This window comes from Brachycentrus maculatus, unplaced genomic scaffold, assembly GCF_059751285.1.
Source record: "Brachycentrus maculatus isolate JH-2025_06_01 unplaced genomic scaffold, ASM5975128v1 h1tg001340l, whole genome shotgun sequence".
Lineage (NCBI taxonomy): Eukaryota > Metazoa > Arthropoda > Insecta > Trichoptera > Brachycentridae > Brachycentrus > Brachycentrus maculatus.
Window position 1 is genome coordinate 3,397 of NW_028282000.1, and position 26,457 is coordinate 29,853.

Here is a 26,457-nt window from a genome sequence, read left to right on the forward strand (position 1 = left end):
CCAAATCGAAGTCGATCAAATAGCCGAAGTCCATAGTTGCGCAATATCAGAGCCGTAATTTCAATAGCATCAGGGACAATACGACCACCCAAAATAGAAGCAAATATTAATCGAATCCCAAAACATTGACCAATGCTATTCGTTTGGATCCTTCCCATGCAGAGATACCTCAAATAAATCAGGCCAGCTAGTTTACTGCCTTTAAAACATATTTCACATAATCTGAGCACTCTCAACCACACCAATTTCAGCATCCGAATCAATCCTTGGTGAATAATCAAGACTAAATTGCGTAGTTCAGAATTAACATTATCAAACCTAATAACAATGCATCGAATAATCCAATGCGGCCCTCATCGAACAAAAAGCAAGTGAAAGATCTGGAAATACGCATTGAAGTTGGAGATAGTCATGGCTCTCAGCGTAGTGGTCTGGCAGATATGTTCTCGAGAGATTACTATAAGCAGCTGACATCCCCAAAATAATCCAACAACAATAATTAGTACAAGTCCACAACCAGAAAATATCGAATTTCCAAAGATCTAGCTAACCAGCATAACACTTAAAATGCGAACAATAACCTTCATAAATAACTTTATTTCCAAAAGTAGGCAGATTCATTTAAAGCATAATCAATAAACACCATTGAAGATCTGCAGGTACACCTTATCGAGCAGCAAACCCTCATTAATCAACAAGCAGCATACATATAAAAGCTACAATTATAAATCAACGAGTTGAATCAACAAATAAATCACATACAATCACAAATGAACGATGGCGATACCGATACTGGCAAGATATTTGCAGTAGTAAAAGATGTGTAAAACAAGTACGTTTCACAAATTAAGTCATTGCTTGTTTTATTTAACTAAATGTCAGAAAAGCAATAGGAGTTATAAGCTAAGTTATCACAAATTGTGACAAACTAATACTTAACCAAAAACTTATAGGTATCAAAAAAGGGCAATAAGCTGCATTATTATGAGTAGTCAGGCATGAGTATCGTCAATGAAAACAGGATTTCGATGGAAACTGAACAAATTTGTGAAAAATTGCATAAAATGTAAATGAATCTGCGGAACTGTAATATAAGTAATTTTGATTTGCTCCAGTCGTAATTGCAGCATAACATGAAGGAGCTCAAATAAGTCAACGAAAAAGAGCATTCGAGCAGTGCAAGGACCATGCTATAACTTAAGATTGATGATTTTAGTCTTAAATAGCCTTATTAGTGTCTAATTTTGTAGAATCAAAGGAGTTCTCTGCAATGGATCGCGTATTTGAAGGACTGCTTTATCTCCACAATCGAGCAAACACAGTAATTGCAGTTGCACTTAACAAGAACGAAATGATAATATAAAATTATAGGTTGTGGACATATCGGCCGTATATTATTTTATATTGGGTTCTTTGAAATGTGGCATCGATCAATAGCCGCTGAAATACGAATGTTTTAAGGCTTCTGCGGCTCCAATCCTTTCAGAGGGGTTGCATTATAGCATTTTCTATAGCAGATCGAGGGCCTGTGAATCAGCCCTCTCGACTTTTAATTATCTTTTGGGCAGCTTGGGATAGAGAGGGCTGAGATGCTTCCAGCGAGGGTATTTTTAGTGCGAGAGGAATCCTCTCATCTTAATGATCTCGAACATTTGGCCAACCTCGCAATTGCTACGAATCAAGGGCAGGCCTTGGATGAGCTCAGCCATGATGCAGCCCACTGACCATATATCCACTGAATTCGAGTACTCCTCAGCTCCAAATAGTATTTCTGGAGCCCTGTACCATAGAGTGGCAATATCTGGCGTGTGTTTCTAGGCGGTAATGCTTATTAGTTTGGCTTGTCCAAAGTCACACAGTTTAACATTGGCCTGTTCATCGATCAGCACATTTTGAGGCTTGATGTCTCGATGAATAATACCACATGTATGCAAATGCAGGACAGCCAGCAACAGTTGATGAATATAACTCTATTGGTTATTGAGAGAAATACCTTTACGGCGTAGGGGGAAAGTGGGAAATTCTTCTTGTAGTGCTCATAGAGGTTCTCATCGACATACTAAAAAACCATATAGAGTTTGTTGTGATTGGAGTTAAAATGCACTTCATGCAGCCTAAGTCGAATGGATAGTACTTGACTATATTGGGATGGTTGAGCTTTTTCAATATAGCAATTTCCCTCAAGGCATGAATAGGCATGCCTTCATCATTGGCAACAAACTTAATCTTCTTCAGGGCCCTGATCTGCTTGTGTTCATGATCGAATACTTTTGATACAAGTCCATAAGTGCCTTCCCCTATTTTATTTATCTTTTAGTATCTGCTGCGAGAGTCAGATATATTTTGCTTCTCTTTTGCCTCCATGCGATTTATTGATATTTACAGTGCACTCGAGTGCAAATTTATGACAATTTATGACTGAAATAGACTAAATTAACTCTTCAATGTTAATGTTGGACTAATGCAAGTATTAATAGCTAAGTGATGCTTAATTAACTTTTAATGTCATAAAAATAAATATATTGCACTCATTTGCTCGAAAACTTTTTAATCTCTTTGTAAGTCCCTTATTTCCAGTTAATTTCGACATCGATTATTGGGTTCTTAGATTATATTTGGTATCGATTGAATTTTGCCCGCATCGGCTTTTGTATTCTGTCTGGGATGTTGCGCTATCTGAGCCTTTTCTATTTTTGACCAATTATGAAAAATATCAATTTCTAAAGTTTGCAATAGTCGTACTACAGTTTTACATTTATCCACCTTTTTCGATCATTCTGATACTAAACGCTTTTTCGATAGTGCCTCCAAAGGAAGTAATTAATGTCCTTGTGTCTGCTCATGCGAGTCTTCAGTTTGCTCATACCAGAAATAATGAGCACGAGAAATCTCCTGACATCCTTAGTGGTCAGATTTGACTCTTCCATGCAGATGACCATCACCATAATGAAAAAATTGCACATCGACGGACTTTCGTGGAGCTGACTTAGTTTAATTTCACGGGATACAACTTGCCTCATGATCTATGCCGCCTGTTACGAAGATAAAAGATTGGCAAAAATGACGAAAGATTATGACTCGATTTAGAAAATGGCTTTCCGATCTTAAATCTTTTCGATCATTGCCGTATAATGATTCATGAACTCTAAAGCTGGATGAAATTTCCCGATATTGATCAAATACTCAATGAGAGTATTTAAGATCGCCGGATTAAATATCAAAATGCAAGTTTTAGTTAGGTCAAGGGTATGGAATTCAGGCCATAACTGCTCTGCTGACTTTGTCTTCAAATTTTACTTGGCTTCGAGTAAAATTTTCGATAGAATGCAAGCAAATCCAAACAATAACTGATGAACTTGTTGAATTTTTACCAGACGCAATAATTAGTCGGTCAAGAACTGGGTAAAATTGTTCGTATACTCAGGATTATTTTGTGAAGAATAGCTGTAAAATTACAAAGCCTGAAAGTATACATAATGCGATGGATTAGTAGAAAAGTGAGTATATCCATTTATAGCCAGTTCATTTGAAAACTGATTAATTAGCGATATTTGCAAAGATCGAAATGTTTATCTATCCTCTTTTGTAGTGCCCAAGTTTACTCGGGCCAACCGCATCAATTCAAAAACTCTCATTTTGATGAATCTGACGTTTGATCCCATTATTTTGACGATCTAATGAAAATCAAATTCTTATAAAAAACTTTTTATCAGCATTCGGATGTTTTATGATAATGTGATTCCTTGCTTTATGAATTATATGAAGAGCACGAACAAGCAAAAGCCTAAAAGCGGGTTAGATTATTTTGTTTAGCTGAAGAAATTCCTCACAAAACTCTCTGCTTTTTCTATTTATCCTTCTAAAATATACAAAGCAAAATGATAAAAATTTTATTTCATTTTGAGGATTGGATTGTTATGTATTACCGATTTAATAGTTTCAATGCTCTGAAAGTTGAATTAAGCTTCGGTAATTTGATCATAATCTTCCAAAGTAAGCTTCATGGCATAAAATGGAGGGCACATAAGTTTATTATAAACAGGCTCTTTTGCATATTTTTGTTTTTCTATTTCCACTTTGCATTTTCGAATCAATCCTTCGTACTTTTGGTTCACGGGAACTAGTAGCCTGCTTAATTCTTTTTCACTCAGGATTTAATTTTCGATTTGCAGACGAAATATTTTTGTGATTATTGTCATCACTGCTTGAAAAGCATCTATTTTTTAAGATTAAAGCCAGAACTAGAATAGCAAGTTATTGCTGGCCCTCCATTGCCATTTATTGGTGATAATTTAAAGTTATGTTGTAAAGCTGGCGAAGAAAGAATCCAACGTGAATTATAGATTGTCATCAATGAAATTCATTATCTTGAACCAATACTTCGCTTAATTTTTATCATCGAATGTGATTTTGTAAATGTCAAAGATCCGAAATAAGTTATGGGCATCTCGAAAGGAATAAAAGATATCCCAAAAGTAGGCTAAGATATCTTCATACACAACAGCGAATGAATTGTTTCGGCTTTGAAAAATTACCCTATATATTTCTTTCATAAACTGGATTTTATCTTAAATAGTAAATCCTTCTATTTCCTTGAAAAAAAGCAGTTCGAATAGATTTTCTGTGAGGTGCGGTTGTTGGAATATGCTCTGAATCAATTCGCCAAGCTGGATTTTGTTTGATTGGGCATCGATGCACTTCTGAAAAAAATAGAGTTAATTTTATTTAACGGTTTCATAGTACAAATAATTGTCTAAAGATTGATCTTTCTCTTAATTTTTGGCGAAGTTGGGTCTGAGCCTTCTGACTTCGTTTTCATTAATTTGCTGAGATAGGAGAATCCAAGATTTATTTATCGAGCTTTCGGATTTCCTCGTATATTAATCTCTTATGAGCTTCCGTAAAGTGCAGTGCAAGTGGTCATTTTTCTTGAGGAGAGGAATGATCTCAGGGATCTCTTCCTTGAAAAGCATGTATTTTAATTGAAAGTACGGTATTACATCCGACCATTTATATAATTGCTGTTTTTCATTCATGAATTAAAGAGACACTGCTTCTTTCGATTATAGTTTCAGAAAGCAAAGTTGAGAAATAATTCGCAAAGCGCCATAAAGATCGTTGTAATACATGTCAACGTGTTTGCTTATGCTGCCCTTGGTATGGTAGAATTCTTTCATTTACTCGCTCGAAGTATCATAGCTGCCCAAAAAGTATTGGATTAATGTCTTTTCCCCGGGAATCTCTTCCACGAAGAAGCTCAAGCCGAAATCAAGTAAGACAAATGTTTAATTTTCACTACTCCAGCCAATATTGTCTGACTTAATGTCGCAGTGGATGATTTTGAAAGCATGTAAGACCGACAGATTATGAAGAATCTGCTTTTTAAAGAGATCATAGTGCTCGTTTTTACTTAGGAATCTCAAACTGGGCGAATTCGCGTTAAATTCACAGTTCTCCATTAGGAACTACAGTTTGTTTGAGACGACGATGGCATCATACCCGTACACGTTATAGAATTGAGGGCCGACTCTAAGCACAGAAGCGAATTTTTGAATGAATATCTCAATGAGAATGCGGTCATCATTACGGTAATCGTAATCCCTCAAAAATCGTTTGGCCGCAATGTTCTTTTACCCGTATTCGAATTGAAAGACATTGGCAAATGAACCGGCGCCGATAAACTTTCTTGAAATATTTAAATTAATGTTGAGCATTAGAAAGTTTAAATTTGTTCGAAAATGCCCCAATTCTATTGAAAGATGCAGCGAACCTCCGCAGGATTTTTGGAGGACCTTTTTAAATTGAAACGAGTGTTTGAGGTCATATTCGAACCCGTTTTCCTGTAAAAGTGTTTGCGATTTTTTGATGATTCCATCGTCTCTTTTAAAAATTGAAAGATGACTCCCGTAGATTTTAAAGTAAGAGGATTTTGGATTATCTTCTGAAACAGAGCAATCTTTAAATTACTGAAGCTACTCCTATACTTTTTTTTACTTTTCCATAAAACGCTCGCTCAAGTAACGCAATATTTATAATAAAGCATTTTATTCGTAAAAAAATATGCCTGAGAACTATTTATTTTATATGCCTCAGATCTTTGGGGACATTCTGTCTATACTATACATATGAAGGTCAAATGATTCTGAAGAATTAAAATATTGTGATAAGATTCGGATAAATAAATTCATAAATATATTCCTTTGTGACTTCATAAATAATTTTATCCATTTCAAATTCATAAATGGATAAAATCCTAAATCACAAATAATCAATTAATCATAAATAATCAATCGATTAATTAATATGAATATAAATAATCTAAAAACGAATTATTTAACAATTTACAAATAATTTAATGATTTACGAATGATTATTGATGCGTGTTTTATAATCAGAGACTGTTTGAGGTTCGTCGGCTGAGAGTGCGGAGGGCAGTTGTGCTTTCTCAAAGGCCAAAGTCAGCGAAGGAACACAGCTGCTTTGAAGCCTCACTTTGGTAATATTTGCAAATCTTTACCTATTTCCTCAGATTCATGTTTCAGACAGCGCACCCGCATACCGCAGAGGCTGTGCTGATCGATTGCAGGGATTAGCAGAGTGCTGAAGGATTCCAACGCTGCTGAAGTTGTCTGTAGGCCTCTTTCCAGGAGTTCTTTGATTGTGGGCGCCTGGTTCTTAGAGAGCCAATACAAACTTACCGTATCTAAGAATGATTGTGATAAAAAGATTGTATACCATATTTATACTCATTCCTTGACAGATCATATTGTGATAAAATTGTTAATATGTTTGAGAGCTTCTGTGATATAATCGATGGCTTTGATTTTAATATTAATTAAGCTAACTAAGATCAAAGCATGGAAGGAGAAGTCGCCCAAGTTATGGAAGCCGTCGGCCGATCGATCGCCCAGGACCTCGAAAAAATAGAGCCCGCCATCAACTACAAAATGCAAAGCCTCGTCGAGAACTGCTTTAACAAAAGCAGCAGCAACCCCGATCGCTTCGCAGACTGTCTCTCAAACGGCCAAAAGAAGACGGCGGATTTGAATGAGGCCTTTCAGTTCAAAATGGTCTTTTTGACGCGGACTGTTCAGAGCTGCATTCAAAGCAAAAAGCCAGTCGAAGGCTGCTCCAACGACGCGGTCAAATTGGGCAAAGACATTGTTGAAAATCTGATCAAGCAAATCGAAAAAATTTGATCCGTGCTAAATAATTTACATACATAGATTCAGACATTCATATATTACAAATCAAACGAATCATTTTCGCTAAAATGACAGACTCCGCGTTGTTCACTTCTTCTTTCACTTTCATGTTTTCAGTGCCTTCCATTCAGAAAGAATTCCAATCGATGTTCTTGAACTAACTCAAAGCTGAGCTATTCTGCTCACTAGAAGATAATTTCAAGTAAAACAAATATATTTTTGGACTTACCTTAAAAAGACGTGACTTCTTATTCTCTCTTCATCTGTTTTCCAAAGTCTTTTCTTAATTAATTAATTTTATTATTTTACTTCTCAGCGCTTTCGTTTTTGTGTTTCTTGATTTTATATTGCAGTTCTCTGATTTTTTTGGCCTCATATAATAAATTACTTAAGATTAATTAAGAAGATCAATGTGAGTATTTGTTCAAACTCATAAAAGATAAATAATATAACAAAATGATACACAAAACCAAGTTTTTCCGCTGTTCTTGACAGTCGACTGGGATAACCGATGCTAAAATTGTATAAATCGTGTTCTTATTTTTTTATTATTGTGCTATCTATTTTAAATAATCCTATCATTACTTAACTTTTTTAATAAATTAGACATTTCGATTTGAGGATAGATTCAATCAGCAAACTCTACTGTCATAATTTCCATTGCTTGCAAACGAATAAATTCCATATCCTTTTCTCCAAATATCTGTTCAGCAATGCTACTTTCGATTTCGAAGGTCTATGAGATCGGATTATGTGAATGCAGCAGGAGTTTCTATTTCTGCATATCGAAATACATATCAAGGAACTTATTACCGATAAAAAACTGACGTATCGAATATTTGCAGAGGCTTTTTATAGCGTTTTTGGGGTAGGCGACAATTTATAAGTTTAAGCTGAAAAATAAGTTATTGTTTTTATGTTCGTCCTTTTGGCTGACTTTTAAAGCGGGAGACTCAGAGAATATGCCGAATATGTGACCCTTATAATTGAATAGTATTATAAAATTTCGCTTCTCTTCGATATTTTGCGCTTTGAACAAAATCTGCGATTATTTTTATTGAAAGAAGAGACTTTCTGTTGCTTTGATTTTCATTTTTGTGAGGCTGTTGATCGCGTTGATGAGAAAATCTTTGGAAGAGGGATATTTGGCGAAGGTTTTCGAATTTGAGAACAGTTATATAGGCGGTTTTTCTGACGCAGGCTTATCCTCCATTTATTCTTCAGGGAATTATTTAAATTATTCAACTTTTAAACAGTGGAGTTTCGGGATTGCGGCTTTGTATTCTTTTTTCTGTTACGGTGAAGACTTCGCTTTGATCAACTGCGGATTTTTTGCCTATTACTTCATTTATTCCTTATAATTTGCTCTGATAGGCTGTGGCTTTATCGCCTCTTACTTCAGCTTTGTTATTTATTCCTCATACTTTTCTCTTTGCTTTTGCAGTTACTTACGGAGTTAATGACTATTCGCTGTTTATTGTTCGTACTTCGCTTTATACCTTTCTGCTTCCAAACGATACTCCTTCAATGTCTGCTTCGATGATTTCAGTTCCTCCACAATAATTTTTGATTGGTCAGAGATATGCTCTTCTTCCATTTTTCTTTGGGCTTTTAAGTACGTTCGCATCTGCGACTTCAGACCTTTGCCTGCACCGCTATAAATTTCCTCCAACTGACCGAAGTTCTTCGCAGCTAACAATGCGAATGTTCTTTAAACTTTAGCTTCGAACTGTTTGCGTTGGCCTTGCGACTCTTTGTTGCTCGCATCTTTCTGTTCGTTCTGATGTTTATCGATGGCAAAGTGTTTGAAATAGTTTGTTTCGAAGCCGGGGTATTATACGGTCGCCTACCGCATTTTGGTGGCCTCGTTTATCAGCATTTGCGAGATGGTTGAACTCTCTTTGATGGGCTCCCTTCGTTCGTCGAATATGCGAATGTTTTCGTCTTCGACCGATCCATCGATCATTTGGACATCGCGCAAACTGTGAAGGATGTCTGCGAATGTCGAACCAACAGAAACGTTGAGAATCAAATTCTTATTATTTAGGCAAAGCTTCAATTTGGTGGACTCTGATTCCATAGAGTATTTATTATTATGCAAATCAAACAATTCTTTTACGGCTAAGCGATAATTAGAACCTTCGGAAATTCATAAATGGATAAAATCCTAAATCACAAATAATCAATTAATCATAAATAATCAATCGATTAATTAATATTAATATAAATAATCTAAAAACGAATTATTTAACAATTTACAAATAATTTAATGATTTACGAATGATTATTGATGCGTGTTTTATAATCAGAGACTGTTTGAGGTTCGTCGGCTGAGAGTGCGGAGGGCAGTTGTGCTTTCTCAAAGGCCAAAGTCAGCGAAGGAACACAGCTGCTTTGAAGCCTCACTTTGGTAATATTTGCAAATCTTTACCTATTTCCTCAGATTCATGTTTCAGACAGCGCACCCGCATACCGCAGAGGCTGTGCTGATCGATTGCAGGGATTAGCAGAGTGCTGAAGGATTCCAACGCTGCTGAAGTTGTCTGTAGGCCTCTTTCCAGGAGTTCTTTGATTGTGGGCGCCTGGTTCTTAGAGAGCCAATACAAACTTACCGTATCTAAGAATGATTGTGATAAAAATCTATGATATATGATCAGATGAATATTTTCTTATAATTTATAAATATTAATTAATTGACATTATTTGATGCGATTCCAATGATTATTAAATTATATTAATCACTCTTTCATTGTACGTTGATTAAAAAATATCTCAAAGGAATTTATATTGCTCTTGGAAATGAGGGCCTGTGAAATAAATTGTTCTTACCTCATTCATCTCATTCATCCAACTCCCGAAACATATCATAGTTGATTGTGGCCGAAGATCAACATGGAATAATCTCTAACTCTTGAAAAGTTCCCTTTGCTTATAATGGCACATTTAAGCTATCACTCGAGTGTCATTATTCGGCTTCCCTGTTAATATCAGAATCTGCACAACCAAATCCTCGATATCTCTCTCCAAGGATTTTGTTTTAATAACACAAAACCCTTCTTTGATCCTTTGTTGTGTCAATGTGCATAAAACTAATAAGGGTGATACAAATATTATTGATATTTTTAAATTGTAGATATCCCTCAATTAAACTAATTTGATTATTTCGACTATAATGATTATCATTTGAGTGTTCCTCATACTGGCTTACTCTGTGCCTCCCTCATTATTATTTCCCGATCCATTACCTCGGCATCCTAAATTACTTGATGGCTGTAATTCTTCTGGAACTTCTGCTTCCATTTATCTGCAGCTTTCTTTAAGAGTTATGGCTCGATCACACCGACGATTGTCTTGTAGGGTGATTCAGGAAGGATGCTGATTTTCAAGGATGGCTTCATTTATTGGAGTATGTTTTCGGCATAGTCCTCGATTTTCATCTGGTCGAGATCAAGGTTTGGCTGCTGAGTAAGATTATTCATCTTCTAGTATATTTCTCCCATGCTTTTGTATTCTTCAGGGGATCTCCTCCCGCAGATGACTTTGCATTTCTTTATCTTATGGCATGCGTCGATTAAATATAGCTTTTCCAGATTCTTCAGGGTGAATTCTGTCATTCCTTTGATGTTTTACTCATTTTTGTTTTTCAAATCGAACACGAACTTATCCATTGCCTCCCTAAACTTCGGGTGCTGCATCATTTTCTGGTACTTCTGTTCATATTCCAAACGAGAGATCGGAAGTGCCACTAAATTGGGCTTTTCTATTTCCATAATATCCCGCAAGGTGTAAAATGAATCCAAAGATTCTTGTTGGAACCCCTGCAGATAGAAAAATGACATTGTCGAATAGAGCATTTTTGTGTCTTATCTTTTGAGCAACTATTGTCGGACCTTGAAGGCATCTTGCTTATCCACTTTGGGGCCCTTGAAGTACATTGCACCTACAAATGCAACTGAAGCACCGATAAAGAGAAGAGATACGCCTTTTTCAAAGAGATTTGCCGACATTATTAACTAATATTTATCATAATTAATATTAGAAATATTAGCAATCTTAACAATGTTAGCAATAATAATGGAGATGATAATTTTTCAAAGATCTTCGTTCCCGTTGATCGCCTTTTTCCAATCTTCTGGCATATCTTCGCTTTCTTAAACGAAGCTTTCTTCATTATTCCTGCTCACCTTGGCTCCGTTTTCATATGACTGCAACTGCTCACTTAATTTTTGGCCACTTTGGACAGTATAGGTATGTACTTTTCCATTAATCGCACCATTTTTGAAAGTTCCCGCATAGTATGTTCCGTTTCTCAACAGAACCCCTTCTCCATGCTTTTTGCCTTTCATGTAGGACCCCTCATACTGATTTTAACTGTCCCAATAGAATAATCCTTTCCCGTGCTTGAGCCCATCTTCGAACTGACCTTCGTATTTTCGGCCATCTGCATAGTGGATTGACCCTTCTCCATGCAGTTTTCCTTTTTTGAAATCCCCTTCATATATAACATTGTTAAGTTTTTCAGTTAGTTTTCCTTGCCCATGATAATGCTTATCAGAGAGTTAGCCCTCGTAAGTATCTCCATTTTCATAAGATATTTTCCCTTTTATTAAGTGTTCATCAAAATATCCCTCTTCAGTAAGAGTTTGAGTGTATCGCACACCCATGCCTTTTCTTCTCCCAGCTTCGAATTCTCCTTAGTAAACCTCTTCCTTTTAAATTTATCTGCCATTAAAATGCTTAAGCCCGTACCTAAATTGCCCTATATACTTGATTGTGTTGGACTTAAGCACTCCATTGCCATGAATTTAGGAGTTCTTCCATTCCCCTATATATTTAACGCCATTTCTGTCTTCTTGCTCTCTTATCTGAACATCTGAGCTGTATTCATGTGCATATTTTTCAGGAATGGGCGGATATGTATATTAGGGAAGCCCTAACGAATAAAAGAAATCAAGTGTCAGGGCTTTGTACTATTTTTCATCATTCTTTATAACTCGGCGGGGCTCCGCTGCAATAGTGACATATTCCTATTATTCGAAAGGCCTTTTCGTTTGATGAAGCTCTTATCGATCTATGTATTGGCCAACAGAGGAGTTCTAATTATTGGAAAGATTCGACTCTGAATGCAATTGACCTTCATCGTAGACATTCGATCTGTGCGATGAACCATGCTTATAGTACCCTTGAACTGTGGACTATATCATGCCAAAGTGCACAGATTTTAAATTTGGCTTAAGTGTTTTATGAGGGAGACTGATCGACTTGGAAGTGAACCTTTATTTTTCACGTTACCTTTCATGTGCCTGCTCTAAGTTCATTTACAAATCAGGCACATTGCTGAATTGGTCTTGGCATGCTCCCATTGCGTTGCAGAGTTTAAACAATATTACCAACCTTGACTAATATTAAATAAATCTATATTGAAAGTTGGCTAAGAAATAAATAAGGGGCTTGCGGTTTCGATCAGCCGAACTATTCAGAGCAAAATTAGAGAACATTAATCACCATTAACGCCATAAATTGGAAAGCAGACTGACTATCCTTGAAAAAGAAAAATTTATCAGAGTCAGTTTTTAGTAAGTAGCAATTAATATTTATGATTTTTTAAGTTAATTTTCAGAAGCTGCTCATATGTAAATTATAATTTACATTATAGCGACCCTTAAATTAAATTGTTAATATGTTTGAGAGCTTCTGTGATATAATCGATGGCTTTGATTTTAATATTAATTAAGCTAACTAAGATCAAAGCATGGAAGGAGAAGTCGCCCAAGTTATGGAAGCCGTCGGCCGATCGATCGCCCAGGACCTCGAAAAAATAGAGCCCGCCATCAACTACAAAATGCAAAGCCTCGTCGAGAACTGCTTTAACAAAAGCAGCAGCAACCCCGATCGCTTCGCAGACTGTCTCTCAAACGGCCAAAAGAAGACGGCGGATTTGAATGAGGCCTTTCAGTTCAAAATGGTCTTTTTGACGCGGACTGTTCAGAGCTGCATTCAAAGCAAAAAGCCAGTCGAAGGCTGCTCCAACGACGCGGTCAAATTGGGCAAAGACATTGTTGAAAATCTGATCAAGCAAATCGAAAAAATTTGATCCGTGCTAAATAATTTACACATACATACATCCAGACATATCGTTTTCAGAAATGGCATAGTTTTCTTTTTTTTTCACTTTCATGCTTTTCCTCCCTCCAGAAATGTTCTATTAATTGGTTGAAAATTTTATTTTGATTTAATTTCTTCGACGATCTATTGTAACTTTTTGAACAAACAAGATCTATATTTATGATTTAATGCTGCCATAAATAGTTCTTCACTCTATTAAATACAAATTAGTTCAAAGCAAAATAAATATCTTTTCATCCTTAATTGTCAATAAATATTCGGTGCATTCTTTATCGGCCTCATATTGCAACTGAATCCCTAATTTGCATTTGATTTCATTTCGAGTGTGAACTTAAATGTATTTTTTTCATCTATTTCCTCAAACATCATCACTTTCCTTCGAGACGGTCGTTTCTCTTTCGCGCAAGTTATTTCCCCTTGAACATACTGAGTCATATTTTTATGCGCTTTTGGCTGATGTGTTGTTTTCGAAGTGGTTTTTGAAATTGTTTTGAATCTCGACTCGAGTTTATCATTTATTTACTATTTTAGGTATATTGGAAATGAGTGCTACTCTTCCTCGATCCGATGAGTGCTTTTATATTGGCTGATCGGATTGTTATTAGGATTGATAGTATGATTTTCAAGGGGGCTGTAGTGTTGGCATGGCTTTGGTTCAGTGTTCATTCTTTTATGGGCAGCTTTTCTTTTTGAGAACTGAAATGTTGTGTTACTTTTATAGGCTTCACATAAAGGGAAATTGATATTCTTTTATCTTTAAAATTTGTGAATTCTCTCTGATTTTTCCAATCGGCTTAGCTGCTTTAGCAATTACCTCTCTCTTTTTTTGGATTCAGTTATTTGCAGTTGATGTTTATTGTCCAAGTGAGCCTGTGCCCTTTTGAACTCCTCATATTGTGAATTCACGTTTTCCATATAGAGTTGCATTTACTGTTCAGTCTATAAAGTAAAATAAGATAAAGCTTACTCGTATGAAATGCCTAATTTGTGTCTATTTGTGTTGAAGTTGCTCCTCGAGTTTTGCGTATTGATCTTCGAGTTCCTCTTTGAAACTCAAAGTTTTTGATAGCTTTTACAATATTTGATCCAATGAGGATAAGTAGTAATTAAGGGTGGAGGTTTTATTGTTCTGATTATTTTCGTTCAGGATGGCTGAGAGTTATGACTCAGTCTATCTTTGATATTTAGGGATATCGATTGAGCATTGGCGAGCAATCAATCTGATTTTATCTATGAGTTCTGTAAAGAATTGCAAGAATGCATCATTTCTCATATATTTATAATTATTATTTATGTCACTTTAGCTCAATAATTCAATATTCCAGCTCAATATTTATGGGGAAGTTCTCAGAAACTATTTGGCAACATTGTTGAACTAAAAGGACCAATTTGTAACTTTATCCTCTTACTTAGTCTTGAAGGATATATGATATCACCACTTATTAGCTTTGATTCACAGATTTATGTTCATTGCCTTTGAGAAACATCATTTCAAGGTTGAATTTTAGTTCAGTTCAGTTTTCGAAGAAAGATTGTGATTGAAGCACTTGCTATAAAATTAAATTTTCAACGCTGCTTTGAAGCTGCTTAAATTATTAAATAATTCGTTTTTAGATTATTTATATTAATATTAATTAATCGATTGATTATTTAGGATTAATTGATTATTTGTGATTTAGGATTGTATTCATTTATGAATTTGTGAATTTCCGATGGCTCTTGGTTTTAAATTTCGGCTGGAGAACTTCGAGCTTTGCGTTCATATAGGTTTTCCATTTGATCTTGATAAAGTTCGAGGCTTCATAACAAAACTAGTCGAGACAGAAGAGCTTTTCCATATCCTGCTCTGGATCGCGATGGAATATGGTCTGATACCTGGCCAGCCTCTGCATCTGAAATTCAGGGAAATGCGGAATCTCCAGAACTTAGTCGTGAGCAAGATTTTGCTTTTATTTTGTTTGCGATGAAATCATAACCGTGCTTTTGTTTTAGTCCTGCTAAGAAGAAAGCAGCTGCATTATCCGATTCAGCTTACTGCTCTATTCGACGAGGCAATCCACAACAAAGTAGAACATCGATCGGCTGATAAAGTGATTTTTCTTAATCTTTAGAGCTACTAGCTGAGTTTCCAGTGACCCTCCAAAGATATTGAGTGCCATGGGAAGAAGATGGGCACATGTGAGCTCAAACCCATCACTGGCTTATATATCAGTTGGACTTCTTCTAGGGTTTCTTCCTCTGACAGGAGTTTGGCCTGCAGAATTAAAGAGGTCGCCATCGCTTCCTGTAACGACATGAAGAGGCGGAAAGTGCAGATTTAGGAAAGCTGAATAACCTTTTTGGGGTAAAGAGTGTAGGCTTTCGTCTGATATGCATCAAGAGTAACGGAGGATTGTGGCTGACCTATCTTACTTATGAGCTGGTAAGGAAGAGCATTGGTATTGGCGGATTCCGTGAAAAACTGATTTCGATGAAAAATTCACGGCTGAAAGTAGTAGCAGCATTGCGGATTTCCATAGTTTCGAGCGAAATATCGATGAAGGCTTAGCACCCAGCATCGGAGCAATCCCATTAAAGGAGGATTTCAAATTAAATAGGAATGTAATTATCCTTTGAGAGCACGCAGATGTGTCATAAACTCTCAGCCTTCGTCCGATCGGCAATTTCGCATATATCGGATATGAAATTATCTTATCTTTGTACTTTAAGGACAACTTTAATATGGCGATGCCTTTGCACTTTCATGCAGACAGCCTTAGCTAACAATTAAAATAATAGATGCTGATGATGGATCAGAATGCGATTCCTGTGAAGGTTAAAGGTGTCTCCGATTAGATTTCCGTACCAAGCGATCTTATCACCGATCTTCGGGATTTTAAATCCTGTCGCTGTCTCCAGTGCTGAGCATGGGCCTATCCTCAATGATCGCCTTCCATTTGCGGTGTTCACGTAGATCAGGTTCCCCTTAATGTCTGCAATCTCCCAAAGTAGGAGCTAGTGCCTAAATCGCAAGTGAAGCTATTGTCGCCGGCAACTGGCCCGTAGGCCGCTGCCCAATCCGAACCATTTGGGATGGTGCGAATGATGTTGATTGTCCTGAGGAATAATCTCTGCGCAGGTTGGTGACTGTCGATAAGTCAATATTGTAGGCGTCCCTAAGGTATGTCTAATAGTCTTGAGGGAGCAGCTGTATGGTGGTATATTTCACATCAGTCTGGACGTTATTCGATTCAATGACTTGGGGCACCGAATTGATCCCTTTTGAATTTCCCGAGGTTACCAAAAAGTCCCGTCCTGGAGAGTGGGCCCCCCCAGCGAGTGCCTTCTCAACAATTGCCTTCTTGGCGGCAAGTGCAGCCCCTCCAGCAAGTAGGGCCCCCCCAGCGAGTGCCGTCCCAACAACTGCCTTCTTGGCGGCAAGTGCGGCCCCTCCAGCAAGTAGGGCCCCCCCAGCGAGTGCTGTCCCAACAACTGCCGTCTTGGCGGCAAGTGCGGCCCCTCCAGCAAGTACGGCCGTCCCAGCAAGTGCGGCCCCTCCAAGAAGTGCCCCCGTTATTAAAAGCCCCTCGATGAGTGGAGGATGAGCACGAAGATCAGAATGATTGACAGGTATTTCATTAATTTTATATTCCAAACTTCTGTTCCACTCTTATAAATACAGAGATTCACTGGATTTCATGCCGAAATGTCAGAATCCTCAATTTAAGGGCCAGCATTCATCTTCCAATCATTGTTCTGCTGCTACACACTTTTACTTGTGAACTATTGACTTCGAATCATACGATTCGCAACAGTTTCCATATTTCGAAATTTCGAAATGCGGCATCAATTCGCCAGCATAAAAACAGCAGCAATTAATACTACGATATTATGAGATAATTTGGGATGGCATTTCGCTTTTTACACTCGTTTTTTGCACTTATTTCCCAACCCCAACCCCAACCCCAACCCCAACCCCAACCCCAACCCCAACCCCAACCCCAACCCCAACCCCAAAATGCCAATAAAATAATTAAATAAATCAGTAATAACTTTAGTCATAATATTATTATTTAAATTATTATTTACATGTATATTAATAATAACAAGCAGATATCTGAAATGATCTGTATCGCCATCTATATTAATAATAAGACTAAAAGGCAAAAGAAAGTTCTGTCGCCAGTCTCACAAACCCCTGATGTAATCGATACTAGAATATTTATAAATCGTGGCGTATGTGTGCGTTTATTATTGTGTTATATATTTTTCTAATCTTATCTTTCTCAATTGTTTTCAATAGAACAAACATTATTCTCTTCTAATTGTGTGTTTACACTGTTTCTTTTCTACAGGAGGCTCAAAGAAGCTAATATAGTTATTAATATTAAGTTTGGGCGGAAGACGAGAGTAGAAAGTTGAGTGCTGAGGAATAATTGCAGGCCAAGAAAGATAAAAAGAAGAGCATATGTCTGTCGAATATATTACTAAAGTTTGCGAAGAAAATATATGGCTGAAGGAAAATGGAAGCAGGTGTATAATAGTCTGTCAAATGGGAGTTAAAAACTAAAACAGGCTTAAAATCCATGAACTTGGAAGGTAATATCAGAGTAAAGAGAAGAGATATGCATTGAAACATAGAATTTATAATTTGGCGAAGAAAATCTATCGGCTAACCGGCCGCACCTTTGACTAACTTCTTTGCTTAATGAGCCAATTGTGTCACAGTAGTATCTATTGAATTATTTGATGAATGAAAATCTTTTTTTTTCATAGCCACTCCCTTCAATCCCTCCGCCTCTCCCACCACCTCTCCCATCACCTCTCTCACATTGCCACCACCGCTTCCCCCATTACCACTTCTCCTACTATTACTTCTACCTTGAGAACAATTGCGCATTGTCTGAAATATATATATTGGAAACTTATGATATATATATAACGCAACATCCTTCATAAAGGTCTAAAATCATACAAATAAATACATCACTCGTCGAGGATTCCATTTTGAAATGAGGAGTAACAGTTTAAAAGAGCGCATTTAATGAATGTCGTGTTGTTCAAAAATGCGATGTGAGGAGCTCTTCCTAGAACACGCTGATACAAACTCTCCTCGTTGTTTTAATTCTATGAGAATGTAATCTCGTATTTAGAAACCTTCGTGGTTTTCAAATTCTCCTCAAAGAAAGCCTGCATTTATTTCAATATTTTCATGCTCTCGTTTGTGATATTTTCAGACTCCGGCGATTACAAGAGAGCTGAAGGCATCGACACGTGCCCATTCTCAGAAGACCCATATAAATGCAGCGTTTGAAACCATAAAATTCCAGAATGCAGCCCTAAGCTATATAAATAGCAGCTGCGAATTGTCTGAGAATCTTTGAATAACAAATCCCTAATCACTGAATTACTCCAGATTTTATTAATTGCCATCATGCCCAGTTTAGTAAGCTTGTTCGAATGCTTAAGATGTCCGAAGTGAGGGCAGGACAGAGAGATGAATGCATTCATGTTGAATTTATAAGCTTAAAGGTGCGTTAATGCGGCCCTTACGATCACCCCTCCGAGAGAATGGGCAATAAACGATATTTATGTGTTTTCAATTGAATTGCCCCGCATAAACGACTATATTTAGACAGAGAGGCTTTTGCCCATTTCTTTGATGCTTTTTTCATTGTTTGGATCATATTAGTTTGATTTCGAGTTCAGAATCGACACATCGGGGTAGAGATGCTGGATCATTTTTTCATAGAGGATCATTGTGTTCGAATTGGCACCGAGCCCATGTACCAGGATAACGATCTGCTTGGTCTCTTTGAGGTTGATGAAGTCGAACGAAGTCGAGGGGGAATCCATTTGGGGGTTGAATGGTTTCCGCATCATTTAGAAGCCAAGCGGAGTTACGATTGAATGAGCATACAGATTGAATATCTGGGGGTCGCTCATTTCTCTGAGGGCGTCCTCATTCAAGTGATAGCAATTGTAGGTTTGGGCAGCCACGCGATGTATTTAATAGACTTGCTATCGATAGAATCGTTATTTGGATTATCGCTTAGCCGTAAAAGAATTGTTTGATTTGCATAATAATAAATACTCTATGGAATCAGAGTCCACCAAATTGAAGCTTTGCCTAAATAATAAGAATTTGATTCTCAACGTTTCTGTTGGTTCGACATTCGCAGACATCCTTCACAGTTTGCGCGATGTCCAAATGATCGATGGATCGGTCGAAGACGAAAACATTCGCATATTCGACGAACGAAGGGAGCCCATCAAAGAGAGTTCAACCATCTCGCAAATGCTGATAAACGAGGCCACCAAAATGCGGTAGGCGACCGTATAATACCCCGGCTTCGAAACAAACTATTTCAAACACTTTGCCATCGATAAACATCAGAACGAACAGAAAGATGCGAGCAACAAAGAGTCGCAAGGCCAACGCAAACAGTTCGAAGCTAAAGTTTAAAGAACATTCGCATTGTTAGCTGCGAAGAACTTCGGTCAGTTGGAGGAAATTTATAGCGGTGCAGGCAAAGGTCTGAAGTCGCAGATGCGAACGTACTTAAAAGCCCAAAGAAAAATGGAAGAAGAGCATATCTCTGACCAATCAAAAATTATTGTGGAGGAACTGAAATCATCGAAGCAGACATTGAAGGAGTATCGTTTGGAAGCAGAAAGGTATAAAGCGAAGTACGAACAATAAACAGCGAATAGTCATTAACTCCGTAAGTAACTGCAAAAGCAAAGAGAAAAGTATGAGGAATAAATAACAAAGCTGAAGTAAGAGGCGATAAAGCCACAGCCTATCAGAGCAAATTATAAGGAATAAATGAAGTAATAGGCAAAAAATCCGCAGTTGATCAAAGCGAAGTCTTCACCGTAACAGAAAAAAGAATACAAAGCCGCAATCCCGAAACTCCACTGTTTAAAAGTTGAATAATTTAAATAATTCCCTGAAGAATAAATGGAGGATAAGCCTGCGTCAGAAAAACCGCCTATATAACTGTTCTCAAATTCGAAAACCTTCGCCAAATATCCCTCTTCCAAAGATTTTCTCATCAACGCGATCAACAGCCTCACAAAAATGAAAATCAAAGCAACAGAAAGTCTCTTCTTTCAATAAAAATAATCGCAGATTTTGTTCAAAGCGCAAAATATCGAAGAGAAGCGAAATTTTATAATACTATTCAATTATAAGGGTCACATATTCGGCATATTCTCTGAGTCTCCCGCTTTAAAAGTCAGCCAAAAGGACGAACATAAAAGCAATAACTTATTTTTCAGCTTAAACTTATAAATTGTCGCCTACCCCAAAAACGCTATAAAAAGCCTCTGCAAATATTCGATGCACCAGTTTATAATCGGTAATAAGTTCCTTGAAATGTTTTTCAATGTGCAGAAATAGAAACTCCTGCTGCATTTACGTAATCCGATCTCATAGACCTTCGAAATCGAAAGTAGCATTGCTGAACAGATATTTGGAGAAAAGGATATTTGTTTGTAAGCGATGGAAATTATGACAGTAGAGTTTGCTGAATGCTGATTGAATCAATTATCAAATCGCAGGCGGCAGCCATAAAACATATACATATATATGAATGAGTAAATATGAAATAGTAAAGGTGAGAAGCATGTATAGGAAATGAGGTCAATAGTTTTATTACAATTGAATAGATTTATAATGATAATTATTTGAATTCCAAAAGAAAGATTTTAATGATGACCGCTCTCATAGATCTTGGCAGCCGGGTCAATGGTCTGTGGACTAAAGAATAACACAGAAAATTCCTCATTTGTTTTTTGAACTCAGGACTCAAAAACTATGGCAAAGATTGGAGGAAGATCTAGAAGATCGAAGAATTTGTTGGAACCCGCAATGGCTCTCAAATTAGATCGCATGCCGAAATTTTTAATGCAATAAAGACCTGTAATAACTTTGAGAGTGACTCACCCTTAATAAAATTTAGATCCCCATTGCGACACATAAAAACTGCCAGAAAGAAAAGAAACAATGATTGAGCCATTGAGTGCTGATTGCTCTTTTTTCATGAATGAAATGTAACTTTGCCCGATGCAGAACCAAACTGAGCGAAGGAGGCTACATTTAATTTTTTGGAAATGATGATAGATATCGGGGATTTAAAAGTGAAGTCGAACCTGCAGTGTAGCTCGAAAGGAAGAATTTCTTTGTTTCACATGAAGTTCATGAAAATATCGATTAAAGTTTGGATGAGCCGATTGGCAATCTGTTTTAAAATTTCAACTTAATCTGATTTTCTATTTTTTTTCTCCATTTTCATATTTTATCCCCCATGAATAATTCATATGATGAATGCGTTGCCTTATGAATTAAACCATAGTCGAAATATATATATATAGTCTAACCGCAGTAACCACTCGACCTTAGTTTGAAAAACTAAGTATCGAGTGGGGAGTTGCTCATAGTCGAAATATTTCAAGTAGGAGATTAGGGTTGATATATGAATAAAATTTTGCTTAATGAGGTATTTTTAAATATGACCCAATAGTGTGAAGAAGAACCAAAAAAGTACGATTATGTTATTCTTTTTCAAATTGCAGTGACTATTTTACTGCTTGAACTATGGAAGCTATTTGAATGTCTTTGATATTGCTATGAAGTGTCTATTTGCATTATTCCTCGTTTAATGGCATCATAGTCATTGAATAGCAATAGTAAGTAAGTAAATAATCCCATCGCTGATCCTCAAAAGACAGAAGAACTGAAAGACGACGGACGGGTTGCCATACACAGATACCAAAGAATAACAGAAAATGATCATCCTTTGAAATAATAGAGATTAGTAGCCGTATATAATAATAGAGATTAGTAGCCATATATAATGAATCTTAAAACAGAAGACGGGTCAATCAGTCAATCTTTCTGGCGTGCGTAGCCCACCCTCATCATTGGAACTCTAATGACTTCGGTTGGGTGATGGTTCCATTATCGATGAGAGGGTCTTTCCAAACTGCTGCGGTTAGCTATTTGGCTGGCTCCTAAGTTCTTCTGGGCAGATTCCGCAAAAATGCTGCTCTTATTGAGTTTCCCCTATTATCCTGGCTTTGACTTGGCATACACTAAACTATTATTACCCAAGCCATTCATGTACTATTTCTGGAAAGTCTTCTTCAGATTCCATTGCCGATCATCATCTCTCTCAAGCGGTTCAGTCATCCTTTTGCTGGGAGCGTGCCACTAAAAAGTACGTTCATTTTGGGTTAAGTTGTCGAAGTTTTTGATTCGCTCTTCGTAGTTTCGGCGAAAGATCGATTTGTCGTACACTAATTTAGTTGGTTTGGTGCCTCAGATAAAAGAGAATGTACCGATGATATCGTCGACGTAGAGTGATCTCATTGTTTCGGTTTTATTTATTTAATATTGCAATTGTAATTCAGTAATTAAATATCAGAACTATCCTGCAAGCTCACAACTGCTGTTGCAGTAAAATTATTCGCATACAAAAATGGAAATGCAGGCTAAGGCAGCTATCGAGTATGAGATCTCGGGTGTGAAGAATCTACATGGTATTCAATATGCAATATAGTAAAAACGAGCACACTGGGAATCGAACCCAGGTCTCAGGACCCGAAATCCCAAACACTACCACTATGCTATGCGCCCAGATCATTCAATATGCTCACCATAATAATTTATCATACTCATCATCCCTCTGTCTGCATAATACTCTACGTGCGTGACAACTTCAACAAAGCCTTTATCCAATATTTCGCCTGTCTCTTCCTTAATCTTTAATGGTGTACAATTGTTTTTATGGGGTGGAGTTGGAATAGGAAAATGTTGTCTTAATAAATTTTGCTGTTTTTCCAAGAAAGTCATGAATTTATTTATGTTTGTACCCATAAGAGAATAATTATAAATTAAGTATTAAAATATTGAATTATGCAATTTATCGATGAAGCTACTTTTTATTAGGGGCCGTTAACACATAAATTTAGTGAATTTATTCGGGGGAAAAAGAATTCGCACTAAGTTTCAAAAGCCTGTCATACTCGCGCTAAATTCAAATCGAGCATGTTGGTGCAGTAATGCAAAAATTAAATAGTAAATATTATTATGTAGGTAGTAAGAGAAGTCTATACCATTCTAAAAAATGATCCCCTCCTTCAAGAAATCATCGTTATAGCCTCCTAGATCGCGCACAAGAAATAGGCTTTGACTATGACTCCGGACTAAATGGCCAATTCATAGGAACATATTATACTAAATAAGAAGCTATAGCAGCTTCACTCTCTGAAGCTCGAGGAAGCATTTGCAAAGATGCCCGAACTGCCAAAAATTACGGCCATTATTCTGAAGTCAACGCCATTGGTAGTGATCGCATTTCTGATGATGCCTAAAAAGAGCGAGTATCGTTGGCACAATCATCAGAACATCTGCGGCTTTTCTAAATGCCTGGCAGGAGAGATAGTGATGTCTTCAATTAATTTCAAACTTCTTGAGCCCGTTCCGAATAATCTGAAAGCCTTCCTCTACAAGAAAAGTGAATTGATCATCGAGGTTTTAACTCCCAACGACTCCAAAGTCTCGAACATCTTCCCAACGTCATTCAACATCCACAAGATATCCGCAATAGAAAAGCAATCCGCATTTTTAGACATTCTCATCCCCCAATACCAGGATGACAACTGCATCGAATATGAGGAGATCAAAGTTGAAGCAGATTAAACTGTCAAGCAATAGTCACAGTAGCATGAGGCTGATTAAAATTTAGTATTGTAGATTACAGAAGGGAACCAGCAAGTGATCGGACTCGAGGCCCTCCTTAAAATCTTCAAGGAAAAAAATGCAAAAGCTGCAACCCCGGCGCCGAAGAATTGAAATACATAATGTGTATCTCCTTTATTTTGATTTATGCAGATGTTCAGACAAATTTGGCTATTCCTATTCAATCTCTATCCATTGTGCATGAGCACGCTGACGAATTCTCAATCGCAAATACTTCATTCTTCTTCATCTTTTTTTGGCTCACACCTAAATATGGACTGGCGGTCTGGCATATAATATTTCCGATCAGTCTGGTTCTATCTAGTCTTCACTCAGGATTACACAGTACAGGTGAGCGTAGTATGAGATTTAATATCATCTTCGTATTTTATTATTTTAATTTATGCTTTTTCTCATTATTTTGAGAAAAAGGAACAGAATTCATTTTTTCAAATTTGGTATGGCTATGCTCTTGTGTTTTCTCATTTATTTTAATTAAATAAAGGTTGCCGAATTCTGTTTAATTTATAACTCGATTATTCTGTCAGCAATATCCGAATAGTCAGTCCAATCACCAAATCAAGCAGAAACTCAACAATCAATCAATAAATAACTCTAATTTATGCTTAAAAGACGATGATTGCCACAATTCCAAACTCTCATTTCATAATGCATAATATAATTTTATAATATGTATTATCTTATGTATTATGTTATATGGACTAAAATGTGACTGATTTCAGTATAAACATTCAACATAAATTTGTACATGATATGATCAGCAATGAAATAATTAACTACCTTACAATCCAAGAATCAAGTGATGGAGAAAGTTATGCCTAAAAATGAGAGATGCGATGCGGAATAGATGATTAATTAACTAATTGCAAGATATCAAAAGTGTAAGGCTTAGTGGTCGGCTTATTTAGGAGCAGAAGCTGCAGAGTCCATCCAAAGTATATGCTCTACCGTTGAGGAGATATGTGAAGAAGAACAATAAATATATGAAATTGCGAGGAAATACACTGAAAAGATAGATTAAATGTATCAGTAGCAACAAAATCTGCTATAAAAATACGGGCACAATGATTGATTTCAGAGTCTTTATTCCAATGTATATATATTATAGATAATTTAAAATCATGATGCCTACTGCGATATTCGAGAACCCTCGCCAATTCTGGAGCTAAACCGGCTATACATACAAACTGTTCGTAGCATCTTCAGCAGCACTGTTCGTGTTCTCGTTCCTCAGCCCGATCCTCTGCTCACTTATGATCGATGTACCCTATCTTACAATGTTCGGTCTGCAGCTATGGAGGCCGTTCTTCGGGTTCTGGGTCGCAATCCCTAACCTGATGTCAATACTAAACTTATTCTTTTCGTTTTTGTGGATGGCCAAGTTCTTCAATGTACTTATTTGGATTAGTTAGGATAAAGAGAAGTCCTCAGTTTACATGTTCTGGGAGATCCTGTTAATAAACTGCTCGATCCATATAGTCTTCAACATCATTTCGCTGCCTTTAATGTTCTTTCTGCCGGCTGAAGAAGCAATATTGATCTATGGCTATGGGTGGTTCCCCATTATTCTGGTCTATGAGTTTAGGGCCTCTCAACTCGATCCTGAGGGTAGTACCAGGCTGTGCTGCCTGCCTTGTCTCATCAAGAAGAAGCATTTCCCTTACTTATTGGTTTTGCTCTTCGTGCTATTTCCAGGTCAACGAGCCTGCTTCTTGGCAGCAGGAATTGTCGGCTACATTCAATAAACTATCCTCAAATCTAATATCATAAAACTCCCTTTTAAATTCTATGCTGCATTCGAGCGAATCTTACCAAAATGCATCACAGCTCATCCAAGCTTTACCCCAATTCACGGTTTATAAACATTAGTGAGGTCTTATAGCTGCGGTGGTGGAGCCACGAACAACTCTCAGCCATCTTCGCCATCGAATCCATTCCGAGCTCGAGCTCAACCAAATGAGAATCATGGCTAAAGCGCAAACAATAAGCAGGAGAAACCCCATAAAATAGCGGGGACGGGAGTTAAAATTGAGAGTTCAAGCAGTGGCGAAAAGAACTTTAAAGATTACTGGGCATTCAAATAGCAATAAGACCAGAAGGAAAGCGCCGGTAATCAGTATGATGAACTATAAATTGAGCCAAACCAAAGATATGGAAAGAACACCACCAATCAGAAAGGAGACAATCAAGGTTATCGGCATTTCATGGATGATAGTAAAATTGATGATGATGATAATTCCAAGGAACAAGACACAGAAGAACCAGTTTCAAATAAAGGATAGAAAAACAAAAGTGATGAATTGCTTTGAATGCATTCATATTAGTTTGCTGGATTCGTATAAATTAGGTTTCATTTATAGCCTCAAAAAATAGGCTGAA

General features: G+C 37.0%; 1 non-coding gene across 1 annotated transcript; it reads right to left on the bottom strand.

The window, feature by feature from the left end:
• Positions 1–22,882: 22,882 nt before the first annotated feature.
• TRNAR-UCG (transfer RNA arginine (anticodon UCG)) lies at positions 22,883–22,953 on the bottom strand. Its single transcript has one exon. It is a non-coding gene; the product is annotated as a tRNA-Arg (tRNA).
• Positions 22,954–26,457: the final 3,504 nt, after the last annotated feature.